General features: G+C 46.7%; 1 protein-coding gene across 4 annotated transcripts in view; it reads right to left on the bottom strand.

The window, feature by feature from the left end:
* LOC125282195 (ral guanine nucleotide dissociation stimulator-like) overlaps positions 1-22496 on the bottom strand; it is a 102468-nt gene extending 79972 nt beyond the window's left edge. Inside the window, exons 1-2 of one of the 4 annotated variants that reach the window (XM_057306952.1) lie at positions 22351-22496; positions 17624-17721 (exon numbers count right to left, since the gene is read on the bottom strand). The gene's annotated coding sequence lies outside the window, so the exon portion shown is untranslated. The remainder of the gene's footprint in view (positions 1-17623; positions 17722-22350) is intronic. The other 3 variants (XM_057306951.1, XM_057306950.1, XM_057306943.1) reach the window with 3 other exon arrangements.
* Between the last annotated feature and the right edge of the window lie 1355 nt (positions 22497-23851).

Here is a 23851-nt window from a genome sequence, read left to right as displayed (position 1 = left end):
GTCAATCTGGGGTGCCTGGGTGGCTCAGTCAGTTCAACGTCTGCCTTCAGCTCAGGTCATGATCCCAGGGTCCTGGGATCCAGCCCCGCATGGGGCTCTCTGCTCTGTGGGGAGCCTGCTTCTCCCTCTCCCTCTGCCTGCCACTCCCCCCTACTTGTGTTCTCTCTCTCAAATAAATATTTTAAAAAATAAAAAAAATTTTAAAAGTAATAAAATACCCCAGGAAACAAAAGTCTGGGAGAGAAGAAATAGGACAAACAAGGGCAGAAGGTTGAAAAAGGGTTCATTATCCGATTTTTCCAAAATTTCCACAAAAAGTCTTTTAAAAGAACTGAGGGAACACCTACCACACACATTTATTTTTCTAACACCCAACTGAGTTAAAGATGAAGCAGCACTGTAAATACAACGTTGTCACACACACCCTAAGCCCGTAATCAGAAGTCAGTATGTTTAACGTGTAGAGCCAATCAGAATCCAGAGAGTTTTAAAGGAAAGTGTGGGGGCAGAACAACTTCAGCAGTATACAGATGTTTTCTGCATGTCTGCCAGGCAAGCCATCCACAACTGAGAGAACCAAAATGGAGAAAGAAGCAACATTTCCCACCCGTGCAATGCTCCAGGAAACTGCTCTATTACACACATTATAGCACAGGCTACTCTGGGAAAAAATGTTCACACGAATGTCTTGAGAAGGGATCCAGAATCAAGATTACAATTCACCAAAGGTGCAGCTCCCCTGGTGCAGAAGTGAGCAGGTAGGTCTCATCATAACTTATCCTGACGGATTCTCAGTATAAACAATACGGAGACTCGGATGTATCCATGACTCTCTGGCTGCAGGGACCCCTGACTGGACACGTCCTCCCATAAGGAAGTTACCTCCCTGCTCATACAGGGTTATCTCATCCTGGGCGGACTACGAGGGATTCAGGGATCTGAAGCCAAGATCCAGTTCTAAACCGGCTTCTGAAGCCCTATCTCAGATTCACTCTGTTATTTGAAACCAACAAAAGGGAAGTACTTTTTTTTAATGTGCTGACAATCTATGTAATCTTAATTCTCAGTATGTCTTTATCCTCTCAGAGTAGGTCAAACCTTTCTCAATTCAAATCTTTTTTTAACTAATACAATCAACAGTGGCCAAACCAGAAGACGCAAGGGGCATTTTACTTTTTATAAATCTAAAACCCCTGAGGAGGTCAACAGAAGAAAAACACGTACAGATGAAGCAACATTTATAGCTAAATGCACAGAGCATCACAAAGTCTACAAGTGGCTAACAGGTAAGACTGGGGAGCGGGTCGGGAGCCGTGCTGGAAAAGACACCCCAACCAAGACAAAAGGAGCAACCGGCTGGCAATCCATTTCACCTGGGACACGAACTGTGGGCACCTTCCTGCCTCCGCTTGTCCCACTGAGGGACCTTAATTGACCTGAGAAGAAGATCAGATCCTGACCTACCTCAAGGACAGTCTGTCTGTTCCTAATTCCCAAACTGAAACTCCTTATAAGGCCTCTGCACACTTCCAAGAGCAAATGTAAAAAAACAACTCAAAACTTACCAGTCCCACAGTCATGCCCTTTAGTGTACTACATTTGAAAAGTAGGCAAAATTATAAGCTGAAACACTATACAACATTTTCAACTTAAGCCCCATAAAAGGTTGAAATCTAAAAAATTACCTGTACCTGCAGCCTTCAATCCATTAAGATAGAAGGTATTCTGGAGAACATTTTTTTAACTTCCTAGAAAGATATTATTTTAGGAAAAAAACCTTTTTCAGTTAATTAAATAAAACCATTATAATACTGACTACTGCTCTTCTGGGATGCAGTCTTTCCATGCATCTTATAGATAATAAGAGTGGTCACTAAAAGCAGGAAAACTAAACATCATAAACAATGGAAAGATAATTAACAGCAACAACTGAACACATTCAAAATCTGATCCTAAGGGGAAACAGTGGATCTCCTATAATACAAGAGTTACTTAAAACATGTGTGTGTACACACACACATGTACATATATACACACAATACATGCATATGCACATATACATATATGTATACATATATACATATATGTATGTTTAATTTGAATACACACACGTATACACAGATATACATATATGTATGTATAATTTGAATATTTTAAAAAAAATCTACGTTACTTCCCATTGAATGACTGGGGAGAGAAGGACCAAGGAACTGGAAAAATATGTTAAAAGTATTTAAATTTCCTTCTTATAATCATGATTGCATGCTTTTATATTTACTTCCCAGGGAAACTATAATTTAGTTCTGCTATGGTTTTAAGTATTTCTACACCTCACTGTGCTAAAAATAAAGCTTTGAATGACTTTGTCTACATAAAGTGCATTTAAATTATTTATGAGAGAAAGTAAGTTTGTTTTTTGCTCTAAGTACATATAAAGTCTGGACAGAATCACAGGTGGCTTAAGGCATACTCCTTTCATTGGCATCCTGAATTCCCCCCTAAGAACCACCTCTGAGTATAGGAATTTCCTAACGCATATTTCCCAAGCTTTCTATGGAAATCAAATACCGTCTTTAAGTAAATAACAGAAATGTGAATTAATCTAACAAGAGTAAGAGAACACAAAAATCACAGCATCAATACCTGCAGGGTTTAATGTAAAACAGAACTACATATTCCTAGGCCTGAAACTTACACAGAACATTGCCAGCTGTTTGCACATGACCTCAAAGCTACAATCCATACCTCATACAACGAGATCTTTCTATACAGTGGAAAACTACACTGTGTACACTCTCATTCTCTCTCTTTTTTTTTAGAGATTTTATTTATTTATTTGACAGAGAGAGAGACAGCCCCCGAGAGAGGGAACACAGGCAGGGGGAGTGGGAGAGGAAGAAGCAGGCTCCCAGCGGAGGAGCCTGATGTGGGGCTCGATCCCAGGACCCCGGGATCACGCCCTGAGCGGAAGGCAGACGCTTAACAACTGAGCCACACAGGCGCCCCTACACTCTCATTCTTAACAACCTCCCGCTCAGCTGAGCCCAGGCTCAGGCTCACAGTTCCGGGAGAAGACAGCACGCTCTCTCCCTTGTGTGCACCTATCGCAGCCCCATCCCCACCCCCTTACACAAGGTCACAGGCTGCAGACAGAAGGCACCAGTCACCAAGCCCACAAACAGCAGCAAAGGAAACAAGTCTGCGGCCCCATGGGGGCTGATTCGTGGCAGCAGCCACAATAGGTCCTAATATGAAATCAGCCATCAGGATCACTGTGTAAATGCCATGCAAACACCCGGCCAGGCTTTTTATCCTCCCCTCCTGATAAAATCCACTCATCAACTAGCTCCACCTTTTTTTTTTTTTTTTTTTTTTTGCATAAAAAGGTATACACTGCCATCTTTCCCTTTCACATCTTCTTACTTAAATAAAAGTAAGGTGGGGGAAAAAGGTAGGGGGTGAGGGCAAACAGAAAGGAGGATATATTTTCTTCAACTGTCCGAACGATCTTTCAGATGTCTACGCCATAACAGAAAATGACCTTCGTTGCCTAATAAGTATATTCTAATCTTTCATAAATCTAAATATTTAAGATTAAAAGTCAAATTCAAGAGGACCAATAGTTATTAATTTTAAAAATCTTATATACTCACTAATGAAGAATTTTTCATTCAAGAAATTTATATCAGGATTTATGACAAAATGAAGCGCACACAAGAGTGATTAAAGTTTTCCCAGGTAAAGAAAGTTCAGCTTGAGGGCTGACCAAGTCTCATCTGCCCTAGGTCCACCAAAAGATGATAAATGTAGGATCAACAGTTTCCACAAATATGCAACAGGTAGGTCTCCAACAACACTGCAGGTCCAGAACAAAATTATCATTTCCAGGTGCCCAAATCCTTCCCCATTAAGTTTCAAGTACTAGTCTAGCCATGGGGCCCAGAAATCACCGTCAGTCCCTCATTCTCGAGTAGGTCCTAACTTATGTCGCACACCCAAACACCATTACTCTACTGGGCTTTCTATTTCAAAGCAGCCATCGCTAGTAGGTAAAAACGACGAGGTACGTACACACTCATTTTATGGTATGTCGTTTCATAAAAGATTTATATCATAAAAAATTATTTTGATTAATACTCACAGTTTTAGCATTAACTATTAATGATAATCTCAATTTCACAAATTAACAAAGGTATTTTTTAAAGGCATAGACTTAGGTACTAAAATTTATATCAAAAACTAGGAGAAAAGCCAGAAACAATTCCCAATCTCCAACCAATCATCTGAAAGATCAGAGGAAAAAAGGAACAGTACCTCTGTACGGGGCCTGGGTCACTGCAGGAGCTCAGCTACGTGCAGAATGAGTGACTAGATCCTCGCACGTTTCCTCCTATTCATGTTCACGTGTTACCAGGCCCAGCTATCCTTGCGGCTCAGAGACACTAACACTGCACCAACAGGGTGGGCAAGAGACCGGAACAAACAGGCTTTTCCTGGAGTTGGGATTAACTGTTATGTTCATGACAAACCGGACAGCATTTGCTAAGGCAGGCAAGAAATGCTACTTTCCATTAAATACGATGCAGAATAAACCAATTACCCTAAGCCAGTTTAATAACAAAATAACTAAAATGAAAGTCTGCCCAAAATACAGGTTCCCCTCTGTCAAAATGGAAACCAACCTGAGATTTTCTAGATCGTAAAATCGGTAGCTAAATCAACATTAAAACGAGTAGGGGCACCTGGGTGGCTCAGTCATTATGCGTCTGCCTTCAGCCCAGGGCTTGATCTGAGGGTCCTGGGATCGAGCCCCGCATTGGGCTCCCTGCTCCACTGGGGACCTGCTTCTTCCTCTCCCACCCCCCCTGCTTGTGTTCCCTCTCTCATTGGCTGTCTCTCTCTGTGTCAAATAAATAAATAAAATCTTTAAAAAAAAAATTAAAACAAGTAAATTTCTTTCACAATATTTTCCAGGAAATTTAGAAATAGAGCATACGAACTGCTTTCCATTAAAAAGCATTGACTTAGGGACATCCACTTCAGACGTGCAGGAGTAACTGGTACGGAAAACGATGCCCCCCACCCCCACCCCGCCATGGTAAACAAATAGAAAAACGGTAAAAATCCATGAAACTATTTTTTTCAGATCTGGAGACAGTGAGCGGCACAGGCCTGTGAGCCCCACCGTCCCCTCTCTGTTCAGCTGGGAACCACCGTGGCGCAGGGCACAGGAAGGGAATCCAAGCACGGCGCAGCAGCCTCAGGGAGTTAAGGTGAGAAAACTTCCAAGTTTTGGGAAGCTGAGTGGCTCAAATTTGCAAGGTAGAGTATCAGAGATGGAAAAGTTGTAGAAAATGAGTTTCAGAAATCTGCACAAAGATGAGAAGATAATGACAGTATGTTTAGCATGCTGAAAGAAAAAAACCATCAACCTAGAATTCTACACATCCAGCAAAAGTTTCTTTCAAAAATAAAACTGTTTATCAAGAAAGGAACGGATAAACAAGATATGACAGACTCATACAACGTAACACAACTCTGTGATTAAAAGGACAAGGGGGAGCCTGGGTGGCCCAGTTGGTTGAGCATCCAACTCTTAGTTTCGGCTCAGGTTGTGATCCCAGGGTCATGGGATCGAACCCCACACGGCCTCATACTGAGTGTGGAGCCTGCTTAAGGTTCTCTCTCTCCGGGGCCCCTGAGTGGCTCAGTCGGTTAAGCGTCTGTCTTCAGCTCAGGTCATGATCCCAGGGTCCTGGGATCGAGTCCTGAGTTGGGCTCCCTGCTCAGCAGGGAGCCTTCTCTCTCTGCCTCTGCTGCTCCCCCTGCCTGTGCACTCCCTCTCCTCTCTCTCTGTCAAATGGATAAATAAAATCTTTAAAAAAAAAAAATTCTCTCTCTCCCTCTGCCCTCCCCCCAAAAATAATAATTTAAAAAGGAATGAATTACAGATACACTAACAACATGGATAAGCTCAGCAACACTATGCTAAAACAAGCCTCGTACACCATGTACACGGTATGATTCTGTTGACAGGAAACCCCTGGGCAGGCAGAACTGAACTGAGGGGGCGAACGCAGCAGTTGTCAGGGGTCAGGGTGAGAATGGCAGCAGGGGTTGCGGCAGGGACTGTGAATACTAAGGACACGAAGGAACCTTTGGGGGAAATGATAATGGTCTATGTCTCAATAAGTGTTTGGGTTGCAAAGGTGGATGCGTTTGCCACAGTTCAGTGAATGTATACTTGAGTTATGTGCAGCTGGTATAGAAATTTTACACTGAAAGAAAAATACGCTAAACAAACAATGAACTCTATCTAGTAAACAATATGCACGCTGAAACACATAGGGTGAGGTATACTGATATCCGCACTTTGAAATACAGCCTAAAAAATAAAATGGATTACTATATGGAGAAATGGATAATTGGTTATTTACGTGAGAAAGCAAGAATAAAAACACATGATAGGTAAAATCCAGGGGATTGAGAAGTCTATGGATGTTAACCATAAATTTTTACAACTTTGCCATTTGTTTGAAAATTACCATAATGAAACGTTGGGTACAAAAATAAAGATGAAGCTAGATTTCAGAGGAAAAGAATAAGACAAAAGGGAGAGTGAGCCTTCCGTAATGGTTACATGAAGACAATGGAGCAATTTCTTCCATAGATCATTATAAAAATCAGACAAAATCACTAAAACCAACCATCTGAAGGAACTGGAAAATGACCAAAGGCAGGCAAGCACTTGAGAAGAAGTTACTGTCATAACTGTCCCTGCATCTGGTACAAACCAGGGAGTGTTTGTCACTTTCCTGCCTGGCAATACTGTGAGCCCCAACTCTGGGAGGGCAGGACTGCAGCCCTACCGTACCACCTTAATGCGCAGCACACTGGCTATAAATTTAAGGGGGAAATTTTGGAAACAAGAGGGCTGCAAAATGCTGAGCTCCAAGGCTGAATATAAATACACTGCCCAAATCCCTGGCAGACAGTGAAATGCGCATAGGCAGGACAACCCAGGAAGCCCAGAAGCACACACCAGAGTTGAAGGCTCTCCCCTGAACAATGGAGTTACCCCAGGACATCTGCCAGTTTGCTGCTCCTCTGACTAAACGTGCTTCCCAACCCAGGGCGAGCTCTACTGGCAGAAAGCAAAAGTCTTACTGGTGTGAGGTCTCAGAAGAAAGAAATGGGGGCTGGAGGACCAACTGATATGTAAAGGAGGGATGCTGGAAGCAGGGGAACCCCAAGATAAACCCCCAAATCTGAGAATACATTCTACTCCAACCTTTGACTAACCATCGAAGTAGAAAGGTGCATGTGAGACTGCGAAAGAAAGAGAAGAGAAGGGAAGAAAATGCATCAACTGGAAGCCAATGAAACTGATCGGAGACTCGTCGGCTCCTACGAACACAACAAGATGTTTGCATCTGGAGCAGAGCTGCACAAGCACGTGCACACACACAGGAAGCGCTGGGAAGCAGTAATAGCTGGCAGCAAAGGAGCACACCTCCCACTCAGATCCCGGCCTCTAAATTCCATCTCCCACCAAAAGGAACCAGGGAATCTTGGAGAAATAGCTGATTGCACCACAGGGGCAGAGAAACTACAGGAAATGCTGGGAGTATCTTACTGTGCCAAAAGGAAGGTCGTGCTCAGAAAAGAATGGGGACGTGTCAAAACAACACAGGAGATGATTTGGAAAACCAAATCAGGGGGCATTCCAGCATCAAAATGAATGAGAGTTAAGGACTATAAGCCCCTGAATCAAACAAGAATCCGTGAAGTACTACTGGGTGAACAACTGAGTGAGTCAACAAAGGAGGGGAAACTCTCCTTAAGGGAGAATGCCAGCTGACAGGTGAGAAGAACAGCGTCCCCACTGCACGACTACCTAGTAATAACTAGTTCAAGCAAGAATCATCCGTGGGGGCGCCAAACGATCAGTTTAAAAGCTCAAAACGTCACAGAGCCTCAAATATTTCCCTACAGATTTCCTCATTCATTACAAAGGATAAACGCTAATTTTAGAGAGCAGACACTAGGCAGATGCCGCCCTAACTTGATCACCTGAGATCAGTAATTCTCAAATTTTAGAATACATCAAAATCATTTTTCGGGCTTGTTAAAAACATAGACTCAAGCCCTAAGTTTCTGACTTAGCAGGTCAGGAGTAGGGTCCAAGAATCTGCAGCCCCACAAATTCCTAGATGTTAACCTCACCAATAACAGAACAAGCCGGCATCATGTGCCATCCTGAGACGAATAATGGATATGAGAAATGATATGATGCCCTGAGAAAGGCACAGCACCACTTCTCTGATAGCCTGGCCCCCAAAATGCGTAATCTGAGTTTAATCATGAGAAAACATCACAGGAACCCAAACGGAAGAAAGACCTACAAAACAATTAGAACAGTCTCCATGATGGAGAAAGGCTGAGAAACATATCCAGACTAAAAAGACCATAGAAACATCAATAAATACCACATGTAATTCTAGACTGGGTCCTGTATGGGGGAAAACTACTGTAATTAACAGAGCAACTGTGAATATGGACTGTAAACTACAGAGTGGCCCATGTTAAATTTGCCAATTTGATAACTATACTGATTATTTTGGGCTATGTAAAAAGTCCTTGTTCTTTTTTTTTTAAGATTTTATTTATTTATTTGACAGAGAGAGCGAGAGAGAGAACACAAGCAGGGGGAGTGTGAGGGGAGAAGCAGGCTCCCAGCAGAGCAGAGAGCCCGATGCAGGGCTCGATCCCTAGACCCTGGGATCATCACCTGAGCCGAAGGCAGACGCTTAATGGCTGAGCCACCCAGGCGCCCCAAAAGTCCTTGTTCTTGGTAAATACTTCCTGAAGTATCTAAGAGTAAAGGGCATGAAGTATGCAACTTACTCTCTTCCAGTGTGTGAAAATAAATGTGCCACGTGTACTTCTATATCCAGAGGTGGGGGGAGGGGGCCATGCAGGCAAATGTCACAAAATGTTAACAACTGGTCAATCTAGGTGAAAGGGTATTTGGAAGTTGCCTATACTACTTACAACTTTTCCAGAAAAACACACAAGGCTTCATTTTAAAACAAAACAAACAACAACAACAACAAAAACAAGGAGTAGCAAATTAGAAAGGGTGGTAGAAGGGTGTTCAGAGGCTGCCCGCCACACAGCCTGATATTGAGGAAAATAGCAGAAGCGGGGCCACCACACGCTGAAAATGACAGGTGTTCGTACTGAGGATCCTGAGTCATCCAGAAAAACCCCAAAGGAGTTTAATATCTTTTAGTACATTTTGTTTAAGATGACCCGTTAAGTACCCTTTTGAACCACAAGAGAAAACAAACACGGTTAAACACTTTTCAAACTTCATGCTCCACATCCGTTTTTCTTCTATTCTACAAATACAACTTCTCAGTGGAACAGCGAGTCACACTGTAAGCTGTTCGCAGACATCCCTCCACGCGGGCGGACTGTCCAGCGGCACACACCACTCACACTGGGACCCACACAGCGCCCCTGCGGCGGCACGGTGACAACTGCAGCAGGACAGCCACCTGGCGGACAGCAGCTGGAAAGGTCGCCAGTTGTAAGAAGCATCCCAGCAGGGGCCAAACCCTCAAAACCAGTCAGCGCACAGATTCCCACAGCAAAACACAGGGACAGTCAGACGAGAACAAACGCAAGGCAGAACAGCCTACTCCTTCTGTTCCCAAACACAACGGTCACGGAGGCCGTTAGTGCATATTGACTACGTGATGACCATTCAGAGGACAAGGTTACCAGAGACAGTGAAGCCAGCCCCCAGCCCCCAGAGCAGCGCACGGGATAAGCAAACATAAAGCAGCTCAGGAAGGGCCTCTTACACTGCATCTTACTGTATCAGATTCCATTATAACCACACACGGCAATATCCTCTGATCGCAAAATAATGAAGACCTCATCATTTAAATGAATGGCCTTCTTATTGTCTATAGTCAGATTTTGATTTTTAAATGAAAAGTAAATACACAACTTTCCACTCTAATCCCCCTCCCTGCCCACTGTTGTGGCTTTGCTAAGAAGGGTTTATTAGGAAAAAATGCTGAACAACTGCTCTGCAGGGCATCGCAAAGCACCACATACTAATAACAAGCGACCCTCTTACATACTGTGAAGAGACCTGACTCGCAACTACAATGAAGCCTTACGTTTGGTGAAGCTAACTTGTATTATTTTCTGTGTACATTCTTAGGTCTAGCGGTTTGAAATATAATCATACCCTACAATTACAGCTGATTAAAGACAGAGCTGAAGACTGTATAATTAAGTTTGTCATGAATCAAAGAAAACATTTATTAATTTTTAAAGCTAGTAAAACTATTTTTCTCCACAGCTACAAGAGCCTGAACAACATGGAAGGAATCTTAAAATAATTTAACTGATAAAACATCTTTTATTTATGCTAATTACGTGACATCCATACTACATAACCATGTTATACAAAAACAAACCACATTATAAAGCCTTCAGGTCGTGAATAAGAATGTAAAAATCAACCAAAGACTCCAAGATCCTCTGTTTTCACAAAGTGTCTGTGCTACAATCTATTTCATTTAAACTTTCAGGATACCTAATCCAGAAAAATTAAATTTAATCCACTGGAAAGAAAAAGGGAGCTCAAGCGTGGGTATAAATGTGTGTGCCTGTGTGTGTGTGTAATACCTACGTGTGTATATACATAAGTCATCCACCTTTTTTTGGGTTTGGCTTATTGAGGTAAAATTTACATACAGTAAAACACTGTTCGCTGGGTTCTGACTGACACAGTCAGTGTATGACCACCATCACAGGGCAGACATGGCCTACTTCCATCACCCACGAAGCACCCTCACGCCCTCCTGTACTCAGTCCTCTCCTCCCCTAGCCTCAGCCCCCGGCAACCACTGATCCAATCTGTTCCCATAGTTTTGCCTTTATCCGAATGTTATCAGGGGGGAACCACAGTTGTACAGAGCTCTGTGTTTGCCCGTAACAGAACGCTCTGGACGCGCTCCTGTTTTGCTGAGGATGTCAGCAGTCAGTACCTCTGTGTTGCTGTACAAGGACTGCCCCACCGCACAGGTGCACCGCAACCTGTTCACGCATTTCCCACCTGACGGACCTCCGAGTTGTTCTCCATCTTCGGTAAATAGGAATAAAGCTGCTATAAGCAATCATATGCAGGCCTTTGTGTAGAGATAAATTTGCATGTCTCTTGGGTAAAGGCCTTCATGTAGGACTGCTGGATCGTATGAGAAGTATATATTCAAGTTTATAAGAAACTGCCACACTACTTTTTCAAAGTGGTTATAACCCTTTGCATCCCCACCAGCAAAGCACGTTGTAGTTCTAGCTGTCCCACAGCCCTGCACCTGGGCACTGTCCCCTTCTGCTGCCTTGTTTTGTGGGAATGGGAGGCATTCTCACAGGACTGCAGCGCTACCCACTGCGGCTGTCACGGGCACTTCCCTAATGAGGGATGATGGGGAGAGTCTTTTTGTGTGCATGTTGTTATCTACAGGAAATGGATGAAGTATCTACTCAAAGCTTCTCACCATTTTTCCAGTTGAATTTTTTGCTGAGACACCTATCCTTTTAATAGACAGTTTATCAAAGAAGAAATGATGGAAAGTTTGTCTATTTTGTTAAAGCACTTAGAATTCATGAGCAGGAGACACAAATCTAACATGTTTCCTTGCCATCGCCACTCCCAACGCCCCACTTGCCCCTCCCCCCTGGCAGATAGCAACGATATGCCAAAGCAGGTAGAAAGAAAGAAACATCCTCTCTCCCCCTTAGTCAGAGTGTAAGAATCACAGGAAAAGCTGCCTGCCTACTACTAGGGTCAGAAACAGACGTATTTTCCCATTTTTACAAGTATGGGATGAATCCATAATCTTTCTTCAGTATGAGCAGAAACACCAATGACGGGGAACCACGTGCAATGGTTGGCAACACTAGTGACAACGCATCCCGACGTGGCGGAAGCACGGCTGGCACGTGACAATACTGAGGGTCTGCAGACCGCTCAGTGGGCGGCAGCCCTCCCCCTCTCTATCACAGGCAGAGCCCGCACACAGGAGCACCACGTGCACTTCAGAGCAAGGGCTAAGCTTTCATGTAAAGGAACAGGAGAGCCTGCCACCACCACGTGGAGCCTCGGGCTGACTGGTATCTGGCTCCGGGCTCTCCTCTGCAGCGTGGGGGCAGTAATCACTACCTTGTTATTATAAACACTACACACAACTCAAAACACACGATGAATGACACACATAAACGGCAGGTATCACAATTCTGACGACTTCCCTCACGTAGAATTCCTGAATCACAAACGTAACTACTATTGGCAAGATAAAGGGTGTCCTGCGCAAAGCCTGGAGCATAAAGCAGAAGCTTCAGGAAGCAGGTAACATTTGGACACGGCGGACCCACTGAACTAAACACAGGCTCCTGACCGTCCAGGAGAATAGCCAGGCACCCACATAAAAGGTGCAGCACATTTACGTAAAAGGTGCCCTGCAGTTGGCAGTCCTGAAAGGCACTTACGGACTTTATTTCCTATAATCCTGCCTCAGCATTTCAAACTGCGCGATGCTTCTTTTCAAAAGAAGCCAATCCACTCACTCTTGGTTCTGCACCAACTCGTTCCCGAGTTCGCGACGGGCCTCCCTAACTGAGCCACGGAGACAGGGCTGCGCTTGCCCGCCTCTGCGACACCGCGGCCTCCCTGCACACCATCCTGCGCATCCAGCTAGACACAGAGCAGCCTCTGAAACGTCCTGTGGTCGCTCATCCTGCTCCCGCCTGACGACCGCAGCGGGGGGCTGCACTGGTCACGCCTGCACGATGACTGGCTGGGCCGCCTCAGTGACGGGATAGTCCATAAAGATTTTGCCATGAACGAATACATGGAATCAACAGTTTAAGATGATCTCTTGGATTTAAGTGTCTTGATATATCCTATGCGCAGGTTTTAAGAAAATATTAAAATTTATGACGGGGGCCCCTGGCTGGCTCAGTCAGTAGAGTGTACGACTCCTGACCTCGGGGTTGTAAGTTTGAGCCCCACACTGGGTGTACAGATTACTTAAAAGATAAAATCTTTCAAAAAATAAAAAATTTATGACAGATGTTTAACGATCTGAATGTCACATTTTCCATGGAAATCTATTTAAAGGTCTTAAAGGAAGAGTCAGTAACTAAGTTAACATGTACCACCTAGCGAGGCGCCACAATACAGGCTTTGTAGGTTAACAAAAAGTAACCGATCTCGTCCCGCTCTGCTTTTTCTCACCTTCTCCACCTGGAATTCCTTTCCCCAACTACCACGAGCCCCACTCACCATGCCCGGACCTGCTCCCTCAGGAGGACACCGTCCCCCTCCCTCTGATCTCCCCATCACTGTCTTCCCCATCAGGATTCTCTACCCGGTCTCGCCTGCTCCTGCAGGATCTGCCCTACGCACCTCAACCCTGCTACCATGGGAGAGTAACCTGTCCAGCATGCAAGAAAACAGATGTCCCTGGGGGTGAAGACAGAAGGAATACACATGAGCAGATGGCAAATTTTATTAAGAGGCCTTACTGTCAGGGAGAGTGAGAACTCTTAAGAATATCAAGCAAACAGAAAAAAAAAAAAAAGTGGCAACTGTTAAGCTCAAGAAAACAGGAAAACAAAAAGTGGAACTAAAAGGGAATATAATCATGCTACATTCACCAGCTCAATAGTGAGCAACATTAACAAAGTCAAAACAGTTCGCCAAATTATGGTTCTAAACAAAAATTGTGCTACAACTATGTGGGGGAAGATGGGAGTTCAAAATGTAACTTTGTCTAAAAGTGACGCATCGATGGCCCTGCCTCTACATAGATATTGCTGGGAACCGTGGACAGAAATGCTACAAGAAACAGATAAGCAGGATTCCAGGCAGCTCTGGGAGGCGGATGGTGGAGGCAGGACAGGAGCCCGCTGGGTTCTGCATGAACCATTCAACACTGTTTTACTTTTGAACACATGCACCTACCACCCTCTGATAGAAGTGAAATTTCTAAGTAAGAAAAAGAAACAGATTCTCTAACAGAAGCACTTCCAGCAGGACATAAGCGTTTTCCTACAACTTTTCAACCACACTACCCCCTTCCCCCTTCAACAGTGTCTCTCCACCCTCAGGACGCAGGGCAGCTGAGGACAGCGTGCATGGCCTGAGACCTGGCATCAGCCTGCCGGCTCCGTACTCTTGAGAAAGCTACTGTAAGCTCTGAACCTGACCTTTCCCCGCCCGTGACATGAAGACACCACCACGGACCTCAGGGACCCGGCTGCGTTGCTCAGCACCCAGACGGTGAGTAAGTGTGAGGATGACCGTACACCCTGGACCTAAGTCACCCAGATGCAATCTGTCTCACTACCCTCTCCCCCTTCACACCACCGTCCAGGCGGGCTTTCATTCTGACCACGCCCCCACACTGCACCGAGCACTTGCCAGAGTGTCCTCCAAGTCGCCAAACCCGAAGGCCAAACCTCAGTCCTCATCATGACCTTTCCTGACACTTCAGAGAGTTGATCACATCCTCCTCCTGGACACTTCTTCCCTTCTTCCCATGGTGCCAGTGCTTGTGGTCTTCTTCACACCTGCTCTGTGCCAAACACTGCTCATGTTCGTCCTTGAGCACTCGATGGCAGAGTGACCCGAGGCTCAGGCTTGCTTGTCTTCTCTGTGCTCACTCCCTCGGTGACCACAGACCGTCACTGCGTTTTCATGGCCACTTCCAGCTCAGACTTCTCTTCCAAGCTCCAAATGCCTATTTACAACTGCCTACATGACATCTCTACTTGGATCCCTAACAGAATCACAAACTTAAAATGCCTACAGTGAGCTCCCCATCTGGCCCTCTAAACCAAGTTCCACCCACAGCCTTCCCCCCATCTAGTTGCCCAGGCCAAGAGCCTTCTAGTCAACTCAACTCCTCCCTTTGTCCTCACACCCCTTATCCAATCTGTCAGCAAATCCTACTGCTTCTACCTTTGAAATACATCCAAGGCCCAACTGCTTCTCACCACCTCCAGTTTTCCTGCTCCAATCCCAGCCTCCGCTGCTGCTCACCTGGTTCCCTGAACAGCGTGCCGATAACCTCCTGGTTGTCCTCTACTCTCCCCCACCGTCCAACCCCCACCACCAGTGTCTATTCCCAACACACTAGCCTTTCAAACCTCAGCCGAATCTCAGGGCTCAACACTGAGGGAGGGACAGCTGCCCTCCGGAGCCGACAGCCAGCACCGCCTTACCCTAGCAACTCTTTGTTTCGACAAACAGCCCCAGAACCTCACAGTTCAATCTATGTCAATTGTTCTTAGCTGCCCTGACACTAAATAACCTATCTTTATTCATCAAATGGGGGGGTTTCAGATGGGTCTCCGGGCAACCTTCCTTTCTGTCTACTGCCTCCCCACACCCCATTAACCCTGAAAATAATCTCCATACATATCCCAGCAATTCAACTCCTTCAAAACGTTACTTTGCTTTCCTAGAATTCTGATTGTAAAACACCTCCATCCCAAGTTCTGCCTTAAGAATGCAACACCCCAAAACAAATCAAGAACCAAGAACCTGATCCATCCTGCAGGGGCTCAAGTGGACCAGGGCCCTCAGGTACATCAAGGGCCCCGGATCTCAGAGGAACACCATTAAGTCGATGCTGTACAAAGCCAGGCTTACTCGTGTGGCCTCACCAGTTGTCCAGAATTGGGGGAAACAATTATAGAAACACTGGTTATAAGGTTATTTTCCTGGGTTTACATATTTTCAAACAGGGGTGGAGGGGAGGGGAGCGCCAAACTAGAAGCAGCAGATTATATCCCGGTGCTCAAAGTTCCAGTGAGCCAAGAACGGGGCTCTCAGTTCCCTGTCAGGCCTTCGTTCCGCTGCACATCACATTAAGAAGAAAAATTTTGTGTAATTTCTGCTAAATATGAAACTGTCTTGGGCTCTACATGACGAACGATTTTTAATAGCTAATGCTGATGAAAAGTTATACTTGATATTCTCCCTCTTGTTTGGATCCACTAAGAAAAGAGAACTTATTTTGTGGCAAGCATTAAACACTACTTCATCCAGCCTTTAGTGAAAACTACCCATGGGTCAAGCAGAAAACATGCAGAAACGAAATAACAAAATCTTTGCCCTTAAAGATGCAGAAACAGACTTGTACCCAATAAATATAGCCCACTGTTACAGGAAGAAACATCGAAATGTGCAGGGAGGCTGGGGAGGAGACAAGGGATGTAAACAGCTGGGCATGGCCTTCTCCAAAAGACAGCAGAGTCACACCTGGCACAGCACACAGAACAGGTGCCTCTCATAGCCAAGAAAGGGTAGAAGGAATCAGAGAAAAGGAGCAAGACTTGCAGGCCTTACTTGGAAACTGAAACTTCGTGACACAATTTTCCTTCCCTTCCCTAATACCTAATCCTGGCAGAAACAAAAGTGGGTTTGGGGGAGAAAAGAGAACAAAGGAGGAAAGTGAACTGACCCCCAGAAGGAAATGGAAAAACAATCCAGGGTCCTGCCCCTTGGACACCTAAGACAAACACAATGCCAAAGTCAAATTCAACGTAATTATAAATGATTCTGAATTCTGAATCCATGAAGTCTAAGTTTATGGGGCTTTTACACCAAAGCAATGTATTGCGAAAATCTTACCAATGCTAATACCACAAGACAGATTGATGAATCTTCTATCAACGATCTGTCCTCGATTTACCACTAGGCCTACCAGAAAGAGCAGTCTTTGGAAATAAGACAAACTGGAATAGAATCTCAATTCTATAACCTCCCAACTGTGGAGTGCAGCACAAGTGCCAAGGTTACAAATTAACAAATCACAAATAACCCAATCTCTGGGGCTTAGTTTTCCTCTCATTAAAGTGGGGGAACTGCCACCAAATAGCAATTGCTAACATTTGTGAATGCTGAGCACATTTCACATTTCTTATGGCATCTTCACCACAACCCTGGGAGAGCACCCTTTGTCAGAGGAAAGGGCTAGGTTTAAGTAGTCAGTGAAGAGTTCGCATGGAGAGAAAACTAGGTTTCGGTAGTTAGTGAAGTTAGTAAGTAAGCAGCCAAGCCAACATCTGAATCCAGAGCCCATAAGAATAAAACACAAGTAAAAAGCACAGGCTCCAAAGCCAGACTGAGTCTGAATCCCAGCTTTGCTTTTTACTAACTTAGTAACCTTTAACCTCTGTTTGAGTTATGCAAATGTGAAACAGGGGCAAAGGGTAGCCTCATTCAGGGGATTACTGCCAGAGACTCACCTAGGAGCTGGATGGCCCAGTGCTGACCCTGTTGGGCCACTCTTCTAGGGCACATGCTGCTACTGTCACAACTATCAGGGACAGGACTGTCATCCTGCCTGCCTCTCTCCACACATAAAAGGCACTAAACAACTAATATTTCTTCCCTCACCTACTCTGCAAAATCAACTAGCTTTTATTTGTTTCTAGTATATGTCAAAGAAACCTTAAGACAGATGAAAGAAAAATCAAAACAAAAGGAAAAACCAAAACACAAATGTAGCAAGAGAATTATACTCACAGTTCTGAAGGCCACGGTAACTCTGTGAAGAAATCAAACGTGGGTTTAAAGGAAATGCTCCCGGTTTCTCTTTCCTCTTTCCATAGTCCTCAGAGAACCTGACAAGGAGAGACAACATGCGCATTAAAACCCCCTTCCTTTCACTTCTTGAAGCTCTACTGAACTCACCCCTCAGCCAGTTCCATCACCTCCCATGCAAGCCTACTGGGCAACGCCTGGGATGAGGGGTGAGAAGAGGGCACCACGTCCCTGTCTTCAAACCTATTTCTACTTAAGAAACACACAGGAAGGAGCACCTGGGTGGCTCAGTCGTTAAGCGTGTGCCCTCGGCTCAGGGCGTGATCCCAGAGTCCTGGGATCGAGCCCCACATCAGGCTCCTATGCTGGGAGCCTGCTTTTTCCTCTCCCACTCCCCCTGCCTGTGTTTCCTCTCTCACTGGCTGTCTCTCTCTGTCAAATAAATAAATAAAATCTTAAAAAAAAAAAAAAAAAAGAAATACATGTGAAGCAACTGGAAACTATTCAAACATATCAAAAATCATAAATTAACAGGGTGTGGTTGGCTAATAAGTGCACGATACAATGACAGAGTATAGACATCTGTTCCACTGCCTTCCATCAAAACTATACTACAGAGATATTTTTTAAAAATGTTCTAAACAGGGGTGCCAGGGTGGCTCAGTCTGTTAAGCATCTGCCTTCAGCTCAGGTCATGATCCCAGGGTCCTGGGATGGAGCCCCAGGTCAGGCTCCCTGCTCAACAGGGAGTCTGCTTCTCCCTCTCCCTCTGCCCCTCCCCGTTTGTGCTCTCTGCTCTCTCCCGTGTGCACACACTCACTCCCTCAAATAAGTAAATAAATAAAATCTTTTTAAAAAATGTTTGAAACAGCACAGGGAGAACTGAAAGGAGAAAAAAGCCAAGATTTTTGAAGTACTGAGGAAATCTTCTAACATGGAAGATTGAGACCCAAACAAAAAAGTAAAAAGAAGAAACTTGGAGGAGACAGAAACTATAAAAGACTGAAGTAGAGTAAAGGAGGCAGCAGGCCCAAGAAAGCCAGGTCCTAATTCAGCAGTGGAACACACGGGAACCACTTCCACTTGCACAGCAGTGTCCTAGAAGACCAGAAGTGGCAGCAGCAGTGTAGACAGAACGGGGGTAAAGAAGGCATAGCCTCAAATACAGAGGAGCCGGGGAAGGCCATGGAAGCTGAAACCAGAACCTCAACGCCAGGCACAACGTGACGCCCCCTCACTCTGAAAGAAGATGGGAGGGGGCATTCCCCGGAAAAGTAGAGGCGTCTATGGACTGAAGTCACCCTGCCCAGCTGCACTGAACAGAGCTGGACTTAATGACCGTATATACAGTGAACAGTGAATTCTCCAGCTCTCCTACAACAGACCACACACGCACACCGCTGGCTTCCAGATTCTGAAGTCAGAATTGTGCCGGAAAGAGACTGGAGAATATTTCTGGGGAATCTGATCAGCTCCAAAAGACAGATCTAAAGATACTAACCCTGGGGACCCTCAACACATGGCCCACCCAGAATACCCTGATGTAAAAGTCAAAGGGCCCCACCACGTCAGACAGGAGAAGGAAGGAAACAACCTAAAAGAAACAGAGACTATACAAACTATCAATAATATAGAGGTAAGACAACACTGCAATCAATAAAGAAAAACAGGATGTTCTCCTAGAAAAATAGAAAAAGAGCCCTTGGAAATCTAAAGAACCTTTCTGAAATCAGAAATAATAAACTAAAGAAAAGGTTAAGTCAAACTGAAGTCATCTCCCTGAACAGAGAATAAAGAGACCCCCCCCCCAAAAAAAAGGCAGAAAAGGAGGAGCAAAGGAAGGAAGAAGAAGAAGAAGAAAAAGGTATTAAGATAATTACAACCTTTGCCCAGGACAGCCAAGTTCCGGATAATAAGACTTCCAGAAAAACAAAATAAGGAAAAGCAAGAGAGAAAACCTCAGCACAGTAATGCCAAAGAGTATTCCCAGAACTGAAAACTCCCAGTTACCAGAATGAAGGGACCCGCTGAATATGCAGCACAGTGGATGAAAACCGACCACACAAGGTACACCATCACGATATTTCAAAAGACTTGGACAAATTGTAAAACTCCTACAAGCTTCTAAAGATGGGAGGGGGGTAAAAGTTTAGTACGAAGGAAAAATGAGAATAGCTTCTGAATTCTAAAACAGTAACATGAAAACAAGAAGGCAATGGAGCAATCTTTGAATTTATGAACAAAAATGAATTCCAATACAGAACTCTATACCCAGCGAAACCATCAATCAAGTTTCAATCATGCATGGTCCCAAAAGGTTTGCCTCCTAAGCATCCTATGTCAGAAAGCCCCTGGAGAAAGTCTTCCACCAAAACACGAGCATCAACAAAAAATGAGCAAGGCGTGAGCTTCCATTAGAAGGGATAAGGGAATCCCCAGGACGACGATGAAGGGAGATTCCAGAATGGTGGCTGTGCACCAGGAGAGAGGGAAACAAGTCCAAGCCGGAGCAGTGTTGCTCAAGAGGAGGGCATGCTGAAGGCTGTCTTCAACTTGTCCAAAAACACTGTACTATCTTTTTAAAGTAATTAACGCCACCAAAAGGAAGAAGTCAGTGAAGAAAGACAAAGACAAGAGTTGCCACAAACATAAAATCCAACTCTGGACAAAAGCCAAACGATGAGAACAAAGGAACATCCAGGGACAACACAATAAAAGACCGAAGGAGCAAGCAGCTCAGAAAAGAAGAGAACGGAGATCTCCAGGAAACTGTAAGCCAGAAATCAAATGTGAAGAAGAGATGAGTCTGTATGACCATGAAGAAAAATTACTAAGAGGCTACTGGAAGGTATGGGGAAAATAGGTCTGGGGTAGAGGGGAAATAACAATAGGTATAAAAAGGGTTAAGAATGTGGGGGACTGAAGAAAGATGAGTACCCGTCATAATGCCCTGGGCACACCTCTATCACAGGACTTACCCACTGTACCATCATCACTGACTGACTTCTCTGTCTCCCTCCCTCGGCTGCAAAGACCTTTGGAGAGGATCATTTCTCATCCAGTTATCACCCTGCAGAGTCCAGTACAACGCCTGCTACAAGGGTATACACAAAAGCAAAGGTTTTTTTTTATTTTTTTGCATTTATTTGGTTACTGAGTATCTACTACACATACCTGCTATCCTTCCGGAGAACTAAAATTCAAGGACATATGGGCCTTGCTTGCCTTTAAAGAGTTACAACTTTTTTTCACACCTGAGAAAACAAATATTTCTCCTATATCCTCATTCTCCCCAAAAGATGAAAAGTTCACCAGGGGCTTACAGAACTTTAATAGTCTGGCTATCACTAATGGATATGGAACCCAAGACCTGATGACACTTGCTTGACATTGTACGCATTGCGTAATATGAAAAGAGTGCCGGCTTGGGTATCAGGACACCTGCTTTCTAGTACTTTAGAATTACTCCTTTTGAAGAAGAGAAAATCCCAACATTCTACCTAAGAATCCCAGCGTTGGTCGTCTTAAGTACAGATCCCCAAATCCTTACACCGCCTTCAGCTTGAATGTATTTCAACCAGTTCCCACAATTACTACATTACTATTATCTTAGTCTCACTGCCAAAAACCCAGCTGCAGGCTAACTATGCAAGAATGAGACACTGTTGAAATGACTTAAAAAAAATTTCTTTTTACCCTTAGTGCATTAAGCTAAATCCTCCAATTAAATAAAACCAAGTAACACACACACACACACACACACACACACACACTCACTCCTCCTCCTGAGAAAAGAAAGGAAAGGAGAGAGAAAGAAACAGCAAGTCCTTCTTCCACCTAAGCCAGAAGCAGAGCTGGGGGCTGGGTTGGGAAGAGGTAAACTTGGAGGCACAATGAATCAACGAGGTCTCCAGGGCTTTCGCCCCGAAAACCACAGGGCCACAGCAAGTTGCGCGCCAGCTGCGGGGAAGGAGCCCGCGCGGACCCGGGTGCGAAGCACGCCCTTCCCTGAGGGCCAGTGAGTCCCCATATAGGGTCAGGGCTATTCCCCCGCCCCCCCTCCAGGTCCCCAAGGATTTCCCTCTTCCTCCTCCTTCCTCTCTCCCCCCTTTTGTTTTTGAGGCAATTGGCCGGCTCCCAAGGAAGCCTGCTGGCCTCCCCAAGCCCCCGGCCTCCCTGTGCGCTCCGGCCTCGAGCCCCTCCGTCTCTCCGAGACCCCCGAATCCACCAACCTCCCCATCTTTCACGAACACCCCCAGGCCTTCTCATGTCCCCCAAACCTCCCCGTTTACCCGAGCCCCCGGCCTCCCCTCGTCCCCAGGCCTGCCAGAGCCCACCGACCTCCCCACAAGTCCGTCCTCCACCCAGCGCCGTTCTCCCAGAACCCGCCCTCTCCTCCCCCTTCCCTGGCCTCTCGTGTCCCCCCCGTCCTCCCGGAGACCCCCCAGTCCGCCCCACATCTCCCGACCCGCCCGCGCCCCGGTCCTCCCCACAGCGCCGTCCTCCCGGGGCCCCTCCCTCGTCCTCCCCACTTCTCCGGCCTCCCCACATCCTCGGCCTCCCGAGCCCCGCGCGGGAGGGGCCCGTCTCCGCCATATCCGCCGCGCGGACCGGCTGGTTGGCCCCGCTAGGCCCTGCCAACCCCCAGCTCCAGGAGCCGGCCCGCCCGCCCGCCCGCGTCCCGGCCCCCTCCCCAGGCCCGCACTCACTCGAACCGCGCGGGGCGCCGGGAGGCGAGGGCAGACCACTCCGAGGCGGCGCCGCGAACCGACAGGCGGTGCTCCCTCCCACGCCTCACGCCGCGGGCGCACAGCGGTCCCTGCGGCGGCGGCGGCGGCGGCGGACTGGCGGCGGAGGCGGCGGGCTGGCGGCGGCGGCGGCGGGCTGGCGGCGGCGGCGGCGGGATAGCGCCCTCAGGGCGTGCTGCGTCGGCGCAGGTCGCGCATGCGCGGCGACCGGCTGAGGCGGGCTTCACCGCCACGGCGCGCGCCCGGCCGCGTCCCCGCGCCGAGCTTCCGCCCTCCCCCCCTCCCCAGGACCGGGCATGCGCCCGGCGCTCCGCGCATGCCCAGCAAGCCACAGGGCTACGCTCCCGAGACCGCGCCGGACAGTCGCGCCGGGCATTCAGGACTGCGAGGGACTGAGCGCGCGTGTGGTGGCCGAGTCCGGGGAAGCCTCGGCGGGGGCCGGGAGGGGCGGCCCGCCGAACTGAGGTCCCGGGGCTCCCACCAGCGGCACTCTGGGCCGGCGGGGTTGGACCGATCTCGGGGAAGCCCTCCCACCCGCTGCCCTGCCCCGCACAGCCCGGACGCGGCCCCTTTGCAGGGCCGCCCTAGCCCGCCGCCCTGCAGCCCAGCCCCAGGGCCGGAACCCGCGCAGTCGCGCCCCGCAGTGGGCCGGGGCCTGGCCCGCGTCCTCACGCGTGTCTTCGCCAGACTTCCTGCCCACCCTGAGGAGTTAGGTGTCCCGGGCCCCTCTGCACACAGGAGAGTGAGGCTCAGGGGTGTGTTCCGTGGCATCAGCTGGGCTGTACTTAGATTGGAACCTGGAAGACGGCCTGAAAGAGGCTGTGGGAGGCGGCTGGAGGTAGACAGATGTGGGGCCTGCGCGCTGGTCTCGGGGCTGGAGACAGAAGAGGAGGACCCCGGGGATCTGGGAGTCACCAGCCGAGGGCAGCTGAGCAGACCCAGGACACCGAGTGGAAGGGGCAAAAATGCACTCGTCCAGGGGCTTCTTCAGGCATCCTTAGGAGCCTGGCCTTTGTTCTTTAGGCCGCAGGGAGCCTGGGGAGGGTTTCAAGCAGGAAGTAATATCTGATTTGTGTTCTTTAAAAAAAAAAAAATGACAACCTTGCGGTAGGAAATGAAACCAGAGGCAGGGCAACTTTCATCTTTATGGTGTCACTTTGATCCTCACCACAAGCCAGGAGGCAGGTTAGGGCTACACTCCTTTTCAAAGGTGAACTCCTGAAGCCCAAAAAGGTAACCCACCGTTCTGTCCTCAGAAGGTATCATTTGACTCTAGTTGTAACAGAAGCAGGTAAAATAAAACAATTTTGTTTAGCAAGAGTTTTACTATATATGTTTTTGTTGTTCTTTAATGAAATGTGTTACGGTTATTTGTAGAATTTTTTTGACTCCATCCAAGTTTGCAAGGAAGTGTGTCTCTGAATGTGAGCCCCAGGGCCTTGGTCCCCAGAGTTTGCCCCAC

This window comes from Ursus arctos, unplaced genomic scaffold, assembly GCF_023065955.2.
Source record: "Ursus arctos isolate Adak ecotype North America unplaced genomic scaffold, UrsArc2.0 scaffold_48, whole genome shotgun sequence".
In the NCBI taxonomy this organism is placed as follows: domain Eukaryota; kingdom Metazoa; phylum Chordata; class Mammalia; order Carnivora; family Ursidae; genus Ursus; species Ursus arctos.
Note: the sequence above shows the minus strand (reverse complement) of the source record. Positions and strands in the feature narration are given on the sequence as shown.